Source organism: Macaca fascicularis, chromosome 14, assembly GCF_037993035.2.
Source record: "Macaca fascicularis isolate 582-1 chromosome 14, T2T-MFA8v1.1".
NCBI lineage: Eukaryota > Metazoa > Chordata > Mammalia > Primates > Cercopithecidae > Macaca > Macaca fascicularis.
The window spans coordinates 107,456,071-107,465,633 of record NC_088388.1 but is presented as its reverse complement, the minus strand read 5'-3'; the positions used below and the strand labels follow the sequence as shown (position 1 = coordinate 107,465,633).

The 9,563-nt window shown below is 41.5% G+C and overlaps 1 protein-coding gene across 1 annotated transcript in view; it reads left to right on the top strand.

Moving 5' to 3' along the window:
* The first annotated feature begins 4,443 nt into the window (after positions 1–4,443).
* Positions 4,444–9,563, top strand: part of C14H11orf65 (chromosome 14 C11orf65 homolog) — a 75,443-nt gene continuing 70,323 nt past the window's right edge. Inside the window, exon 1 of the mRNA XM_005579535.4 lies at positions 4,444–4,502. The gene's annotated coding sequence lies outside the window, so the exon portion shown is untranslated. The remainder of the gene's footprint in view (positions 4,503–9,563) is intronic.

Here is a 9,563-nt window from a genome sequence, read left to right as displayed (position 1 = left end):
CAGTGAGACCTTCAACTCTACAAAAGAAAAAATTTAAAAATTAGTTGGACACGGTAGTGAACACCTGTAGTCCCAGCTACTTGGGAGGCTGGGGTGGGATGACTGCTTGAGCCCAGGAGTTTGAGATTACAGTGAGCTATGATCATGCCACTGCATTCCAGCCTGGGCAACAGAGCAAGATCCTGTCTTGAAACCACCTCTGCAAAAATTTTAAAGAGAAAATCATTGCAGTGAAAGAGATCTAACCTAACCAACTCCATCTTGCTTCTAACCTCCAAGCTGTCCTTGTTTATTCCTGGGCATAGGCCAATCTAACCTTGGGAGGACCTTAGTTTATAGTTTAACTTTGAAACAAAGATGATAACAGCACTTTCCCAAAAGAATCCCCCTTCATGCCTGGGGATTCGACTGCCTTTGCAGGACTAACAAATTAGCTACAACATAGAAATCATGATTTAGGAGTCATGCATCTGAAGGCTGCCAGATTCTGAACCTCCTCAAATTGCTCCTGGGGATAACATCACTATTGTAAAACCTAAAATCAGTGCTTGAGATATTTTGCAGACCCTGTACTCGATGATTCCACTAGCATCACTCAGATCAATAAACTGGCTCATCTGGTCTTGTGGCCCCAACCCAGGAACTGACAGCATAGGAGGACAGCTTCGACTCCCTTTGATTTCAACTCTAACCGAACTAATCAGCACCTCCCCACTTTCTGATCCTCTACCCACCAAATAATCCTTAAAAACCACACTCCCTGACATTTCGGGGAAACTGATTCGAGTAATAAAACTCTGGTCTCCCACACAGCCAACTCTGCAAGAATTAAACTCTCTATTGCAATTCCCCTGTCTTGATAAATTGGCTCTGTCTAGGCAGCAGGCAAGGAGAACTCATTGGATGGTTACAGTCTCAAAAAAAAAAAAAAAAAAAAGAAAAGAAAAAACATTTAAGCTTAGCACCATTATTTTTGTTGATGGCGAAAATACAACAAGGGGCAGGGCACGGTGGCTCACGCCTGTAATCCCAGCACTTGGGGAGGCTGAGGCGGGCGGATCACGAGGTCAGGAGATCAAGACCATACTGACTAACACAGTGAAACCCCGTCTCTGCTAAAAATACAAAAAAATTAGCCAGGCATCATGGAGGACACCGGTAGTCCCTGCTACTTGGGAGGCTGGGGCAGGCGAAGGGCGTAAACCCGGGAGGCGGAGCGTACAGTGAGCCGAGATCCCGCCACCATACTTCAGCCTGGGCAACAGAACCAGACGCCGTCCCAAAAAAATAAAAGAAAGAAAAAGAAAATACAACAAGGGTACACAGAAGACAAACAGTCCCCTGGCATAACAAGAGTCATTGTAGTGAAGAGGACAGATTTCTCAGCCAATAATTCGCTAAAGGTGCCAACTCCCTTCCCCTAGCCTCTTCAAACTGCTAAGCCTCAACAAAAGGATGGATGCCTGTTTGGAGGTCCCTCTGGCCTCCTTTAGGACCACTGCAGGACCTGTGCCTGCACCCACTCCTCATGTGTGACATTGTGGTTTTCTACTACATGACGTATTTTCCACAATTATAAAAGATTCCATGCTCACACCCAGGGGACAGCCTTGGAGTCCCCTGTTGTTGGAGTTTGTTCCAGTGCCAAAGCAGACAGGAAAGAAATGGCATATAATTGTGACTCTTCTCCCTCGGCACTACAAATATTTCCCCTTTCCTCATGCCAATTCATTTTTGTTTCTTTATCTCTTGTCTTTGCATAGTTTATAAAGAAAAATCTTTGCCTTGTAAGTGGAAAGCAAGAATATGAATTTCATAAATATGATATATTGTATAATAGTAGTAAGACAGAGAGAAAAAGAAGAGGAAGAGAATGAGTGGAGTGCAGAAGAGAGAAGGAAGGAAGGAACGATTTCTGTGATACCACCCAGAAGTTCTTCTGAATTCTGCTTCTTAGTAAACTGTTCCTAGATTTAAGCAGGTACATATAAATGAATAAACCTTACATTTGAGAGTTTCTAGTCTTAATGATCCCTTGTGGCTACTTTAAAGAAAGATACTTTTAAAGAACTGAACAATTTTTACATGTATTAGAGCAATAAGAAAATGTTCGACCCTATTACCTAGAAATTGCTGAATTCTTCTGGATCAGGTTAGAGGTAACGTAAGTATTCGATAGTAACTACTGTAAACACTTTTTAAAATAATTCAGATAAGCACTACATTAAAAATATGTAGAGTTTATTAGGTTGATGCCAAAGTAATCACGGTTTTCGCCATTATGTTTAATTATGTATGTTTAATGGCAAAAATCGCAATTACTTTTGCACCCACCTAATAAAAATAATATATAAACAGCAGTATACCTTAAATTTATTTTTATATTTCATCCTGTACATTTAGGAATTTTTGTTCTAAATTATCTACTGGCTTAGTTTTGTAGTTTTTTAATTGAAAATTTTTAAATTGTGGTAAAATATAAATTTATCATTCTAACTACTTTTAATTGTACAACTCAGTGGCCTTAAGTATATTCACATTGTTGTGTAATTTTGAATTTAATTTTCTTTTTTTTTTTTTAAGAGGGAATCTTGCTCTTGCCCAGGCTGAAGTGCAATGGCGCCATCTCTGCTCATTGCAACCTCCGCCTCCGGGGTTCTATCGATTCTCTTGCCTCAGCTTCCTGAGTAGCTGGGACTACAGGCGGCGCGCCAGCATGCCTGGCTAATTTTTGTATTTTTAGTAGAGAGGGGGTTTCACCATGTTGTCCAGGCTAGTCTCGAACTCCGGACCTCAAGTGATTCGCCCACCTCAGCCTCCCAAAGTGCTGGGATTACAGGTGTAAGCCACCGCACCTGGCCTGAATTTAAAAATTTTAACCCAGTTTCTATTAGATTGAAAATTAAGATATACTTAATGTTTCCATGACTATATTTTTACAGTTTATTGTTCATAACTACTGTGTATTAGTGCATCAAGGTAACTACATGAAGGGGAACTGAAGCTCACCCCTTGCTTATGATTGTGATTATTTTAAAGAACTCTGGAAGCTCGGTGAGTCACTGAATTAACCTACCAAGAATTTTTTCTGTACAAATGTTTTCATAATACAGGGAAATTTCTCTTCAGGTGTTTCTTTTCCCCCTTAAAAGTTTATCTTCCTTGGCCAGGCGCGGTGGCTCACGCCTGTAATCCCAGCACTTTGGGAGGCCGAGGAGGGTGGATCACGAGGTCAGGAGATCGAGACCATCCTGGCTAACACAGTGAAACCCCGTCTCTACTAAAAATACAAAAAATTAGCCTGGCGTGCCAGCGGGCGCCTGTAGTCCCAGCTACTTGGGAGGCTGAGGCAGGAGAAGAATGGCGTAAACCCGGGAGGTGGAGCTTGCAGTTAGCCGAGATGGCGCCACTGCACTCCAGCCTGGGAGACAGCGAGACTCTGTCTCAAAAAAAAAAAAAAAAAAGTTTATCTTCCTTACAAACTAATTATATTCCATGCCTGAACATAGGAGGAACGTAGCAAAACTGGGCAGTTCTGAACAAGATTTTTTTCACATTGCAATAATCTGTGACCAAGTAAAGCACTGCCAGAGTGTCAGAATCCGAATTCAAGCAAGTCAGACTTGCTTTAGATAAGCAGTGCTTGCATTATTTAAGGTCATTTGAAAACTCATTCAAGAGGTCGTCTGTTTTCACTTAAAACCAGTTTAGCTTCACCAGCTGAAGAGCTTACATTTAGAAATAACATTGGACTGCAAGTCACGTATTCTTTGACCTTGAGCAAGACCTTAAATAGGCTAATTAAATAGGCCGGGCGCGGTGGTTCACACCTGCAATCCCAGCACTTTGGGAGGCCAAGGCGGGAGGTGGGGTTGGGAGGATCGCTTGAGCTCAGGAGTTCAAGACTAGCCTGGGCAACATGGAGAAACCCTGTCGCCACTATTAATAAAAATAGAAAAAATGAGCCTGGCGTGGTGGTGCACTCCTGTGGTCCCAGCTACTCGGGAGGCCGACGTGGGAGAATCACCTGAGCCCAAGGAGTTCCAGGCTGCAGTGAGCCGAGATCACGCCACTGCACTCCAGCCTCGGCCACAGATTGGGACCCTATCTCAAAAAAAATTTTACAAAAATTAATTAAATAGAAAATATTTCATTATATTTCTCAACATCTTTAAGGTTCTTGGTTGAAATGACTGGGCTTCATTATATACCAAGCCCAACTTCGTAGACAATCACTTTGCTTTCCCTTGCAAAATCCTTTGCCTGAAAGCCATTGACAATCGAAAGTAGGCTTCTAATAGAACCAGCAGTCTTCATAGGCTTTTGGTCTAGATCCCCCGGACTTGGTCAGAGAGCCAGTAGAGGAAAGGCCGGGGAGGAGTGGCTGGGCCTAGAAGGCGGGGCTAGGAGGGCAATGGGGCGGGATAGAACGGATTGAGTTACGTCATTTCCGTCTGCGACGTTACCTAGGAGTCCAGCGGCTCCAGGGCCAGCAGCGATTGGTAGGTCAAGGGAAGTGTCCCTTCCCTCTCAGCCTGTACTACTATTCCGCTAGCCTTTGTGGCTTTTGTTTTGAGCCTTCGTTGTTTCAAGGCCCTAAAGAATCCACACCCTTGATATCCCTTCCCCACCCGCCTCCCTTAAGGATGTTTCATGCCTCTAAAGCCCCTCAGCGAGGCCTTCAGCTAGTTTACATCCTGCCTGGGAGTAACCCCTTCCTCAGAGCTTCCTTTCCTCGTCCTCGGTGAAGTTGCGTCGGGCTGGTTGACCAGCCCTTACCGCTCATTCTGCGCGTTCACAGACCCCCCACACCCCAATCCGCCGCAAAGATACTGCTCGGTCCACCTTCCCGCTGCCCGGGAAGTACACGTTAATCTTCCTTAGATTTTTCCTCATTTCTTTCCCTTCCCCCCTCCCATTGGTTTTACGTCTTTTCATTTTTTTTTAGAGATGGAAAAGGGATACGCGTTTTTAAAGAAGAGGTTAGTTGTTTTTCTTCTGCCCCCGGTATCAAGGACCACATGTGAAAAGGAAAAGCGAAATTACGAAACTTATAAAGGCCACGAGAATCATTTGTGTATTCAATAAATTTAGTAGAGGAAACAAAATAGGAAGTATATAGGTTCGAATCCAAGCAAAGTGAAGATTGTTTGCTGCTTTAAAAGTAAAACTAAGAATCCAAACACATCTTGTGGGCTTTTATCCGTGAAGCGTAAAAATAAATAAGTGAAAACATCTATTATGATAAAAATTTGTATTGATTAGGGATATAATAAGCTTGGAAGATCTTTATCTCTGAATCTACAAGTGCTACGTGGGTGTAATAAAATACTTCATTGCCTGAGCAGTTGTTTGATAGTACATTTTATTTGGTTAGGTTTTTTTGGTTGTTTCTGTTTTTGAGAAGGCATGCTGCTCTGTTGCCCAGGCTGAGTGCAGTGGCACAATCTGAGTTCACTGCAACCTCTGCCTCCCGGTTCAGGCTATTCTCCTGCCTCAGCCTCCCAAGTAGCTGTGACTACAGGCGTGCGCCACCACACCCGGCTAATTTTTGTATTTTTAGTAGAGACAGGGTTTCACCATATTGGCCAGGCTGGTCTCGAACCCCGTACTTTAGGTGATCCGCCCACCTCGGCCTCCCAAAGTGTTAGGATTACAGGCGTGAGCCACCAGACCCAGCCTGGTAGTACATTTTAGTATCTTGAAACTTACGAAGGGTTTTCACAATGGTTAATTTATTTGGAGCATCATAATAGCCATATAAAGTCGATCTTATTTCTTATCTAAAGCCAGCAACGGTCCCACCCTCCTTTCTGCTCCAGATGGTGTCCTCTTACACCTACTGAAAGGTTTTACCCTTTAACTTATCCCTTTCTTTGCCCCTTTAAGTTCTCCGTCCCTAACTACTGGATGGTACATTTTAACATGCTTTAGAATCTCTCGTGGTTTTTTTGTTTGTTTTATTTTTTTGTTTTGTTTTGTTTTGTTTTTAGAGCGAGTTGCACTCTTGTTGCCCAGGCTGGAAGAGTGGCATGATCTCGACTCACCACAACCTCCGCCTCCGGGGTTCAAGCGATTCTCCTGCCTAAGCCTTCCTGAGTAGCTGGGATTACAGGCATGCGCCACCATGCCCAGCTAATTTTGTATTTTTAATAGAGACGGGGTTTCTCCATGTTGGTCAGGCTGGTCTCAAACTCCCGACCTCAGATGATCCGCCGGCCTCGGCCTCCCAAAGTGCTGGGATTACAGGCATGAGTCACCGTGCCCGGCCTTTTTATTTTTCTTTTTTTTTAAAAAAAAAGCTTTAATCCATTCTCACTCTCTAGCTACACCCCATTTTTCTGCTCCCTTACAGCACCCCAAAGAATTACTACTGTACTTACTGTCTCAACTTTCCCACTTCCTCAACCCACCCCAAACTTCATTCCCTGCTTACTCTACTGAAACAGTGCCTGTACTGTCACTAGTGACTTTATCTGGCCAAATCTCCCTTTCTTTCCTCTGTATTTACTTGTCCTTGCAACAATATTTGACACAATTGAATATTTTCTTTCTGGAAATTGTGGAACTTCATTGTTAATTTCTGAATCATAATTTTGAATGCTGGAATATATTTTCTCAATATTTTGTGTATTCATAAACATATAATGGTGGCATTTATGACATAGTTTTTTTGGCAGCCTCTAAACACCTTTTAGCCTATGTCACTAGAGAAGCAGGAAGCAGGTGTATGCAGAAAGCCTGTGTGAAATTATTTAGATCAAAGTGTTCAATAAACTGGGTCAGAATTTTTAAGATCCAGTGTTAAATTTTCACCTACAAAATTGAGAATGTATTTGGGAAAATGACAAAATTGTGATGGATTAATGCTAATGCTATCATGTTAAATAACACACTACATTGATGACAGGTAAAAATCATACAATTTAGTTCTTGGAAAGAATATTAAAAGACCTGTTATCGTCCTAATATCTAATTTACGTTTAGTTTTTTACTTTTCTAAAATTTAGAGTCAAGCGTTCCCGTGGAATGTTTATGGGTATAAATTGGACACCATTTTTGAGGACAGTTTGGCAGTGTTAGGTTTTAATATGCATACTGTTTTATTTTTTATGAAGTTATATTGTGTATCTCTGAACTAAATGCACATTGTGGGAAAAAAACAACAGTGTAAAAGAGTATACTGGAACAAAAACATCTCTTCCCTTTCTGAACCCAGGCTGCTCAGTCCACAGGTCCCTTCCTAGAGACAGTCATTCTTAGTAATTTCTCATATCCCCTTCCAGAGACAGTCAATTCAAATGTATATGTGTGCCAGGCGCAGTGGCTCACACCTGTAATCCCAGCACTTTGGGAGGTGGGTGGATCATGAGGTCAAGAGATCGAGACCATTCTGGCCAACATGGTGAAACCCCATCTCTACTTAAAATACAAAAATTAACTGGGCACGGTGGCACACACCTGTAGTGCCAGGTACTCCAGAGGCTAAGGCGGGAGAATCACGTGACCCCGGGAGGCGGAGGTTGCAGGGAGCCAAAATCGCACCACTGCATTCCAGCCTGGCAACAGAGCGAGACTCCGTCTCAGAAAACAAACAAACAAAAAACAGAAATATATATGTGCCTACCTTTTGTCATAGCAATTCCACTTGTAAAAACTATCCTACAAAAATTGTTGCTGCTGAGTGCAATGGCTTATGCCTGTAATCCCAGCACTTTGGGAGGCCAAGGCGGGTGGATTGCCTGAGGCCAGCATTTCGAGACCAGCCTGGCCAACAGGGTGAAACTCTTGTCTCTACTAAAAATACAAACATTAGCTGGGCATGGTGGCACATACCTATAATCCCAGCTACTCAGGAGGCTAAGACATGAGAATCACTTGAACCCGGGAGGTGGAGGTTGCAGTGAGCTGAGATGATGTCTCTGCACTCCAGCCTGTGTGACAGAGCAAGACTCTGTCTCAAAAAAAAAAAAAAAAATTAACAAATCTTTTAGGCGTGAAATTTCCTTAATTTCATTTATGCCAACAGTTATTTGTCAATTAAGAGAATAATTGTACTTAAAATGCTATCTCAGTTTTCTAACTGGAATACTGCACATGAATAGTTTTTATTCTGGAAAAGTTTGTTATAATAATAGATATGATTTATTGTGATGGGTCAGAAACTATATTAAATGCTTTACCTGTGTTACCTGACTTAATCCTGACCATTCTATGAGTTAGGTACAATGAGTCCCCATATTTTACAGATGAGTAACTTGAAGTTTGAGTGAGTTAAGTAACTTTTGCAAAATCACACAGCTAAGGATGAGGTAGAATTTGTTAAGATTTAAACCCTGGTCTATCTTGCCTCAGAGCCCAAAGACTTAACCTCTCTTCCCCTTGCCTCCTATATTGTTAAGGCTATTTGTAGGGAAAGCAAAAAAGACATAAGTTTTTTTCATAGAGAACCTTCTCCTAACTCTTAAAAATGTCAATTTAAAAAACAATTTACCAAATTAGGAAGAAAACACCGTTAGTTTTAAGCATCTGAATAACTTTAAACATCAAAAGGGAAAAATGACAAATTGAGAAATATATAAATATATTTTTCTTTCATTTTTCTTATGAATGGCATATCCTTTTTAACAGTTTTCTGTTTAGCCTCTGTCTTTCTAAACATATTAGTAGATGTATGTTATGTGTTTAAATAGGTCCGGGCTTTGGGATTTGTAAATCCTTACATGTTTTGCATTTTACATGCACCAATTCAGAATTTAAATTTTTATTATTTTTAGAGACATGTTCTCATTTTGTGGCCCAGGCTGGCATGCAGTGGTGCAGTCATAGCTCACTGCAGCTTTGAACTCCTGGGCTCAAGCCATCCTCCTGTTTCAGCCTCCCAAGTAGCTAGGACTACAGTATGTGCCACCCTACCCAGCTTTTTGTTGTTGTTGTAGAGACAGGGGTCTTGCTATATTGCCCAGGCTGGTGTTAAACTCCTAGCCTCAAGCAATCCTCCTGCCTTGGCCTCCTAAAACCATGGAATTACAGGCATGAGTCACTGTATTCAGCCCAGAATTTTAAGCTTTTAAGCAAAATTTATTCACTTTGGACTATGATAAAGCATCTCAGAACTATATTGCTACTGTAAATGTAACGAGTGACATTATTCTGTGAAGTGTAATAACACTAAGTAAAAATCCATGTTTCTCCCTGTATTCAGTGCATAACCTTTTTTTTCCTTTTATATTTGACCATATTTTAGGTTAGGGACCTGTACAATTTTGTGGATGCAACTCTGTCTCTATGCACTTTAAGAAAGGTTTATTTGAAGTCATACAACAGTGCATGTAAAAGTCATGGACTTTGAAGATAAACTTGAATTCAGTAACTGGCTTAGTTATTCACTATTTGACCTTAGGCCTTAAAGCTTAGGCTCCTCATCTCTAACACAAGCATATTAGTGAAATCTGCTATGCAGGATTATTGCTGGAATTAGAAAAAATATACAAATTAGAACATATTAAATCACCAATAATTGCTGACCACTTTTGGCTGGGCGCAGTGGCTCATGCCTGTAA